Source organism: Schistocerca serialis, chromosome 9 (genome assembly GCF_023864345.2).
Source record: "Schistocerca serialis cubense isolate TAMUIC-IGC-003099 chromosome 9, iqSchSeri2.2, whole genome shotgun sequence".
Taxonomy (NCBI): Eukaryota; Metazoa; Arthropoda; class Insecta; order Orthoptera; family Acrididae; genus Schistocerca; species Schistocerca serialis.
In genome coordinates, this window is record NC_064646.1 from 134,866,677 (window position 1) to 134,875,815 (window position 9,139).

General features: G+C 41.1%; 1 non-coding gene across 1 annotated transcript; it reads right to left on the minus strand.

The window, feature by feature from the left end:
- Positions 1-6,576: 6,576 nt before the first annotated feature.
- Trnas-aga (transfer RNA serine (anticodon AGA)) lies at positions 6,577-6,658 on the minus strand. Its single transcript has one exon. It is a non-coding gene; the product is annotated as a tRNA-Ser (tRNA).
- Positions 6,659-9,139: the final 2,481 nt, after the last annotated feature.

Consider the following 9,139-nt stretch of genomic DNA (forward strand, 5'->3'; position numbering starts at 1 on the left):
CACTATGGAGTTGTCAGTTGCCATGATGCCCGATGCTACTGCCCTACCAGGCACTGCATGTTGCTATGTTGTCGGTTATCATGAAAACCGACACTACTGCCCATCGGTTGAATGCGCTGTCATGATGTCGCGCTGTTAGCCAATCCTGACCTGCCTTTCAACAAGTAGGTGGTGGATCGGAGGCTGTGACGTTAAGGGCAGCTTTTGCCCCAGCTTAGTGTTGTAGTGACTATCTTCTGAGTGCCTCATAAGCAGCAGTTGTCGTTCTAGTCTCAAGGATGGCTCCTGGCAGCTCACAAAGATACACTCACCCTTCCCCAACAGTGTAGCAGAGATGTACCGGAAAACTAGAACGATCTTGCACAAACTGTTAACTGTTACCTGACAGCAATCAGAGAATCAAGTGTGAACAAGGTGAACACCTTCAGTCCTTCTGATGAGGTGCCTACTACCTTGTTGGCCGGCCTATTTATTACGGTTGCTGAAGGAGTTTTGCTATTAGACGTCATTCATAATGATCAAAAGTCTTCCTTTATTAGTCATTCCAACTGCCACATTTGCTTAGCCATTCGTTTTGGTATGTTACCCTATTGACAAATCCACAGTGTGGGAAGTTGCAAAGTGAATCTTGTTTCTTGCGCAATGTTATAGATGCACACCAAGACTCACCTAGCTCTGTCTCTTTTGCGTTCTTCCTGCTAAATTGCTCGTAGCCACACACAGCCTTGCCGAGCTTTTTGTTTCTGCCGGCCTTTTCGCCAAGCGTACTCGCGTATGACACATGCCACAGACGCTGGCTCACTGAACCTACTGTGGCTGCAGTGCTCGGTCCTCCCCAGTAGAAAATACGTCCCGAATTTTATTTATTTCCTCCGTCTATCGCAATATCTAATTATAACAATAGGTCTACTTGCTAACCTCTGCCCGCATCTCGCTTCCCACGCCCGGGTTCCCGGGTTCGATTCCCGGCGGGGTCAGGGATTTTCTCTGCCTCGTGATGGCTGGGTGTTGTGTGATGTCCTTAGATTAGTTAGGTTTAAGTAGTTCTAAGTTCTAGGGGACTGATGACCATAGATGTTAAGTCCCATAGTGCTCAGAGCCATTTGAACCATTTTTTGCTAACCTCTAACTCGCATTTATCCTGTGTACACAGCTTACTCACACAGTTCTCTCTCCTTTTACTTATTTGTGTAAATCTACTCTACAGGAATCTCATGAATCAGTCTTTCACTTGCATTTCTTTTTCTAAGGATATAAACTTAAATTGGAAAGAACACACAGAAAATGTTGTGGGGAAGGCAAACCAAAGATCTACTGCCTACATTATGCCTGTCCATCCTCTTTTGGAGTAATGCTGCGCGGTCTGGGATCCTTACTAGATAGGATCAACGGAGTACACTGAGAAAGTTTGAAGAAGAGCAGCAGCACGTTCTGTATTGTCACGAAATAGGGGAGAGTGTGTCACTGTCATGATACAGGATTTGGGGTGGACATCACTAAAACAAAGGCGTTTATCGTTGTGGCGGAGTCATCTCAAGAAGTTTCAATCACCAACTTTCTCCTCCAAATGCGAAAATATTTTGTTGCCGCGGACCTAGATAGGGAGCAGCAATCAACATGATAAAATAAGGAAAATCAGAGCTCACGCACAAGACTCATCAAAAAAGTACGTGGGGGAGTCGGAAAATAGGTCTCCCCTGTCGACTGTGTCAGAGTTGTGTGTGAAAAAAAAAATGAAACCTTAAAGATAAGACATATCTTTATTTTTCTACATAATTTCCAAGCACATTGAGACATTTGTCATACCGCTTTATAAGCTTCAAAAAGCTTTCCAGGAAAAGATCAGGGCGTTGCATACGGAAGAGGCATTGAACGGCTTGTTTGACGTCAGCATTGCTGCCAAAGCGCCTTCCACCGAGAGTCTTCTTCACAATGGTTCAAATGGCTCTGAGCACTATGGGACTAAACTTCTGAGGTCATCAGTCCCCCAGAACTTAGAACTACTTAAACCTAACTAACCTAAGGACATCACATACATCCATGCCCGAGGCAGGATTCGAACCTGCGACCATAGCGGTCACGCGGTTCCAGGCTGCAGCGCCTAGAACCGCTCGGCCACCCCGGCCGGCAGTCTTCTTCAAAGCAGGAAACAGATGGACATCACTTGGTGCGAGATCCAGACTGTAAGGCGGATGGTGTAGGCGCTCCCAACCAAGAGTTGCAATATGGTTTTGCGTTGCCGTCGCCGTGTGTGGTTTTGCATTGTCATCCAACAGCAGAACGTCAGATCTGAGAAGGACAGGCCGCTTTTTCCGAATCATCTCTTTCAATTTCGACAGAGTGGCACAGTACCGCAGAGCATTGATGGTTGCATCCTCCAGAAAGTCCAGCAGCAAAACTCCTTTGGCGTCCCAGAAAACGGTGAGTAGCACTTTACCTGCAGACAGAGTGATTTTGACCTTCTTTTGGACAGGTGATAGATGTTTCCAATCCTGCGCTTGCTAACGTCCATCACTGAATTGCTAGCACCATCTCCGCACCATTTGCCTCGACATCACACCTGACCCATACACCTCAACAAGGCGGTTATGAATTTCTGTGCCTGATACTCCACGTGCCCATTCATAGCGGGTAGCAGCTCTCACCACAACTCCAAAACTCACCTTATCTCCATAACTCCGGAAAAAGACTGAGCGGCTGGCCTCCGCTTTGCGCAGGCACTGCAACAGCGCCATCTGCTTGATCGCGGTCGACCTCTACCCAATGGTGTGTCGGTGTCTTGACGTGCGCGTTCACCTGCCGTGTCATCTTTCGCCTATATCACACAACTCTGCCCACTGTCGACGAGGGAAACTTATTTTCCAACTCCCCTTGTGTAAGTGTAGGAGAGATCATATTTTCCCTTCGTATGTATGTGTCTAGTTTTGATGAGTTAGACTCATCAAAAACGTATAAGCGTGTTTCATTCTCAAATGTTACTGCTACACACCTAATACTTATATTTTCGCATAGTTGACGGCTCTGTGGTGCTACCAGTAAATAGACATTGTCCATTCCACACACAATTTATTTTCGTGGTCAATTTTAAAAAGGTATTTCCTTAAATAAAGACTCAGATCTTCCTCCTAAATGGTGCACAGTTTGGACTTTAGCTTAAGGGACTCAACTGTGATGGGACGTCTCACTGTCCCTCCCAGTGTTTGTTTACGTAAAGATGCACATGGTGGGATTCAACTTAGAGTTAGGAGAAGCAGTGACTGTACACCTCTTTTAGAATAGTAACTAGGTACAATACGTCAAGTAGATCAGCAGACGGACTCGGACCTGCACAAACACGTTTGTCTCTGAAGTCATACTCCAGAACTCAGATTCTGGCGATATAGGGTCTGTCCTAGCACGCGCCTGGTCGCCATGTTCCGTCACCATCTTGTATTCCAGGTCAGCCATCTTGGATTCAGACGTGACATTTAAGCTGGTGGCGTATTCCAAGTCTCAGATTGTGATGTCATAAGGTGAGGGCCAATATTCCGAGTCAGCCAGCATGACAATGCTTCATCTTGGATTTCCCACCAATTTATGCTTAGGACAATAGCCCCAGTTCCACAGGAAACACACTAGCACAATTGGGCTAGTTCTCATATTTGCTGACAAAATTTTGAATTTTCAGTCAAGATTTGAATCCTGCTGTTTTATACAGAGGGCCATTGACCTCTGTCAGAGGAGGCTGGGGTTGGGAAATCTGATGACTTATCAATGATGTCATCAGTGACTTCATCAGTGACCTACTTTGCATCAGAATGACCACAGAATAACAACTGTGCCATCTCTCTTGCGAGGTGCGTTACTTCTTTTAACAATTCGAGAAGAATCAATTTTCTGCTGGTTTCTCTCCAGTCTTACCTGTCCATATGGGGCTTTGAGACTTTCCATTTAGATGATACTGTATTGCATCTTCACTCACAATGCTTTAGCAATGTTTTCCTGTATCCACAGCCTCTGCAGAAATTTTTCTAAGAGGGGGCAAGATTCAAAACTCGCCAATTTCGATATAACTGGTTAGGTGACTTTTACAGTTCGTCGTGCCTCGAGAACTAAATTTGATAAGCAGCACACAAAACTTACTACATCTCAAAAGAAGCATAGTTACCTAATTAGCATTTTTCAGGTACTCAAACAGTAATCATATTTCAACAGTATAAGCAAAGTACGTCTTTAGGCTATTAATATGAATATCGGTAGCACAATCTGAAATTACATCATCATATGACGAAATCAATTGTATCCAATGAGTTATGAAATAAAACTAGAAAATATTCACAAAGATAATAATTTATCACACTCTCTTAATGTTAGGTTTACAATGAAAATAAAAAATTTGAAATAGGAGAAAAAGTCAGAATGATTGATAAAAATACTGCTGAGTATGAACAAAATAGCCACATTAATACTTGTTGAAGTGGAGGAACAGGGAATAACCTTTAAAAAAAGACTTATTCAACTTTTATGTGGTTCACAACACTTTGTTTGCTTATAAAACTTCACATCTGTTCATGTTAATGTACGAGGGCTATCCGCAAAGTACATTACGTTTTGGAATTAAAAATAAATAAAGTATTGGAATTTTTTCTTATTATATGCAGATGAAAGCCACACTTGAATACTACTTTTCTACATAGTTGCCATTTAAATTAAGGCACTTATCGTAGCGATGGACGAGCTTGGAAATTCCTTCGTCGTAAAATTCGGCCGCCTGCACCTTCAACCACGTGGTTAATCAGTAACCCGGTAGAAATACAACTTTTGTGGATTTCCTGGAAAGAGGCACTACAATAAATTCTCAAAGGTATTGCCAAACTCTGCACAACTTCAGAAGAGCAATACGAAACAAGCGCAGGGGAAAGTTGGGCTCAAAGATCTTGCTGATTCACGACAACGCCCGGGCCCAACACGGCAAATGCCACTCGTGAAGTTCTCGAATAAGTGGGAGTTGTTTCCTCATCCGCCGTTAAGTCCCGACCCGGCACCGAGCGACTTCCACTTATTCCCAGCAATGAAGATGTGGTTGGCTATGCAGCATTTTTGACGATGACACACAGCTTCAAGAAGAGGTAACCACGTGGTTGAAGGCGCAGGCGGCCGAATTTTACGAGGAAGGAATTTCCAAGCTCGTCCATCGCTACGATAAGTGACTTAATTTAAATGGCAACTATGTAGAAAAGTAGTATTGAAGTGTGGCTTTCATCTGTAAATAATAAAAAAAATTTCCAATACTTTATTTATTTTTAATTCCAAAACGTAATGTACTTTGTGGATAGCCCTCGTACTTATTGCATTCGTTTCATGATATATATATTTTTTTTAATAGTGTCGACTGGCATAAATGAACACAAAATGTCGTATGAAACATTCATATGAGCCTTCCAAAACAAGTTTCAAATTTGTTGTAGATCCAGCTTTTAACATCCGAGATAATCCTCGCCTCTCCAGTTTGTCAGATTAATCAGCAACATGCCAACTACATTGCTTTGCTCTGCGACTGCATGTGGCGCGATGTTTCACATTCTCTCGACCTTGAAATTTCACACGTTTTCAGTTTCTTCTTGCGCAGAAAAATGTATTTCTGTTTTCGACTGATGTGCTTGTCATTAAGTAGAGCTGTAAACATCTACAATATACCACTGCTACGCTCTTCCGAGTGAACCGCAATAGCTTTGTCGTGTAAAACTGAATGCACAATCAGCAAGACATACTGGTTTCTTTTTCTACAGACAAACTGTAAACTGCTGTCAGGATTACGCTGAACATCAAGAGTCTGGGGCGTCCTAATGAAAACTAGGAATGGATGACTGACACATTTTTATGTGCTATTTTTATGTGCCGGAAATCTGCGGCAAAATCCATGTACCAGAGCGTTGGACCAGCTCCTTTCTACAACTTAGTAAGCGCAGAAAATGTTGAAGACAGAGTTTGTATCCATCTTGACTGCAGACCGGCGCCGAAACACGCAGCCGCAACAAGGAATCGGCGTAATTTCCCGTGAATAGAGTGGTAACCGAGAGAATAAAAAATAAATAGTGACTGGTATAGCTATATTTCTCGTCACGTTCGGCAATGTTAAAGTTGCAATTTATTGGCCTCGCAGGCAATGGCTGATAGATTTTCGAGAGAATTCTTTAATGAAAAAAAAAAAAAACACTGTATGTAGTTTTTACAGGAGGGGATGCTTGTACCCTGAGTCGCATTTGAATTTTATTTCCACAATACCTTCGGCAAAGACAAAATTAAAAATGATGATATTGCAGCGTCACGTAATAAGCTTTTCTTCGCAGTTACATTTGTCATTAGGTTTAGTTACATTGTTTTATAAAACATCTAAATTATCCGATACCTCTGCAAATGCAGATGGCTACACGCAGCGAATATCACAATACGAATGCACTTCACTTCATGAGAATTTGACGTCTGTTGCATTCCTCCTCCTTTATATTGCAATGTCAATGGCAGTGTAACACGTGAATTTTATATTTATAGCGCCATATTTTCTAAAAAAAACCATCAGGCAAAGATAAAAATATTCGCAGTCGGTAGGACTCGAACCTACGCTCCCAGAGGGAATCTAATTTCTAGTCAGACGCCTTAACCACTCGGCCACGACTGCTATGTTGATAATGTCTTTGTCATTGGTTTTAGAAGTGTGGCTCAACTTATTTTCAATCGAATGGGTGCCTTTCATTTTCTCGCGCGCTATGAAATATATTGGTTTGAGACCGACCCTTTAAAAAGGAATGCATATGTCGCATAATCTGAGATACAACGTTCCCACGGTAATTAAAAAAAATCCGAAACATGCCGCATGGACAACGTTGTCCGCGAATGCATTGTAACAAAAATAAAATGTACGGTACCGTTGTATTAAAAAATAATCATGCATCTTTTATGTTTTAGCATATCTTCTAATATCTTGCAGTAGTTCATTTATAATAAACTGAAGAATGTACTTCAGAAAAAAAATCTCCCAATAATTCTGTACACTATTCCTATGGCTTATCTAAGTTCTCTTTTGAGTGAATGAATCAGTGGCAACTCGTAGGTATACAAGCTGGGTATTCACAAATTTTCAAATTCACATAAATATGACTGTGCGATACTAATAGCATCTACTGTATAACAGTTATGCTTATCAACATATGTATACAATCTCAGCCGCCGTCAATAATAATAATAATAATAATAATAATATGCATAACTTGTCTGAAAAAAGTAAGAATTATTTTTGTGAAATTTTGTTGTTTTATATGTAATTAAGCACAGTTTATGGCAAGAACGAGATAATGCTTTGGCTACTCTCCATTCCGCATTTTTGTATAAGTGGGAGTTTTCGTGCTTCTTTATTTTTTCGGACAAATGCACAAGATCCCTAATTCATGTATTAGTTAACAAATTAACTTCTGGTCTGAAAATTAGGCACTCACGTTGCATCCATACAGCAACTTACGCTTATTATACACTTCTTTGTTAAATGTTCGCTTATACTAACGCTTATTTGATTTCGCCACTTCATCAGACAACGGATCTGATCTAGAATGCCCTAGTTTCTTTGCGGCTAACTTATCCTGGTAATTTTTCTTTTCTGTTGCGCGTAACACAGGGTCAACAGAGCATGTTGACGCTATATGGGACCATTGAATTCAAGTAGTACTATCTACCAACAAGGCAGAATACGAATGAGGCGCTCAGAACCATAAGGACACCGTCTTCAACCCCCCCCCCCCCCCCCCCATATTTAAATGAATATCAGATAAACCAGTGACACAGCTTTTCGTGAATGCTCAGATATACGTACAATTTGGGCCTACAGTACAGATAAACTGACCCACCACAAGATCAACAGATGTGAGAAGCATGAATAAATGCTACAGTCTCAAAATCGATGATGATGAGCTGTTTGGTTCTCAGTGCCCCAAAGTGAAGGTATGCTTGCGACCCTGATCCCAAATTTCACCGCGTCTACAGCAGCAATATGTAGCACAGCGCGGCGGATTTAGCTCCGTATATTTCAAATTACCGCATCTACATTACGTTTAACAGCATTGTGTGTGTCAAAAGTTAGGGTGTCCATATGGTCTTGTGCTCTTTCACAGCAGCCACCACTGGAATAAATTTTATTTATTTATTTATTTTTTGTACCTATTCTCGTCTTTATTCTACACGTGCAATTTCTTCGTTGTATCTTTTACGATAAAGAGGTATTGGTAGCATATTAGGTCTGGTGAAATAATCATAACATAATATTATGTTGAGAATCAGTTGTGTGGAAAGATGAAGCTCACTGCAATTTTTAGATTTTGGGGGATTTGTTACACATTATGAGTGATTAATTCCGTGATGAGTACACTAAGCAATAAATATACAATAATATTTGAATTTAACCCTTATAATCTCCAGATATCAAGATGGTCATGTATGCCTCGTGTTTCATAGATCAAATGGAAAGTGATTTTCTGAGAGTCCAAGGTCCATCAGCCACTTCTCTGATCCATCAACTTATGCTTTCAGCATCTGGCCTGAAAGTAAAACCAAACTGTTAAAATGCCTACAGCATCTGATTCAGATCATCAACACTTAACCTTCATCTGAATATCATGTCAGCTCTATTCTGATGGCCAGCTTCCATAAACCAACATATGCCAAATTTACCAAAAGAAAGAAGCAGTGGACACTTCTACAGTGCTCACCCTTTCCATCAAAATTGTTCTGTTCCCTACATCCTTGACATCTGCAGACATAACAAACTTGTGGCTCATACCACTGCTGGATCCAGTTATTGCTACTGTCCAACCAGCCTAATCTGCAAGCCAGTTTCTCATGACATCTTGGTCTCCCTTTATTTATTTATTTATTTCATCGGTGAGTAGCATGTTATTGAAGTTAGTTGTTTGTACAACCTGAATAATACATATATTTTTTGGGGTAAAAAAAATCCTGTATGGCCAACTTTGTAAAACATTTCTGAAGGCTTTTAATGAGGTAGTGTGGGCACCTGGTTGCAGAGCATTGAACAGTTTTACTCCAAAGCATGTATAGCTATTGTGAATCTTGGTTAGTCTTGTAAAGAGGTGGCTAATTTTTTGTTTGTGAT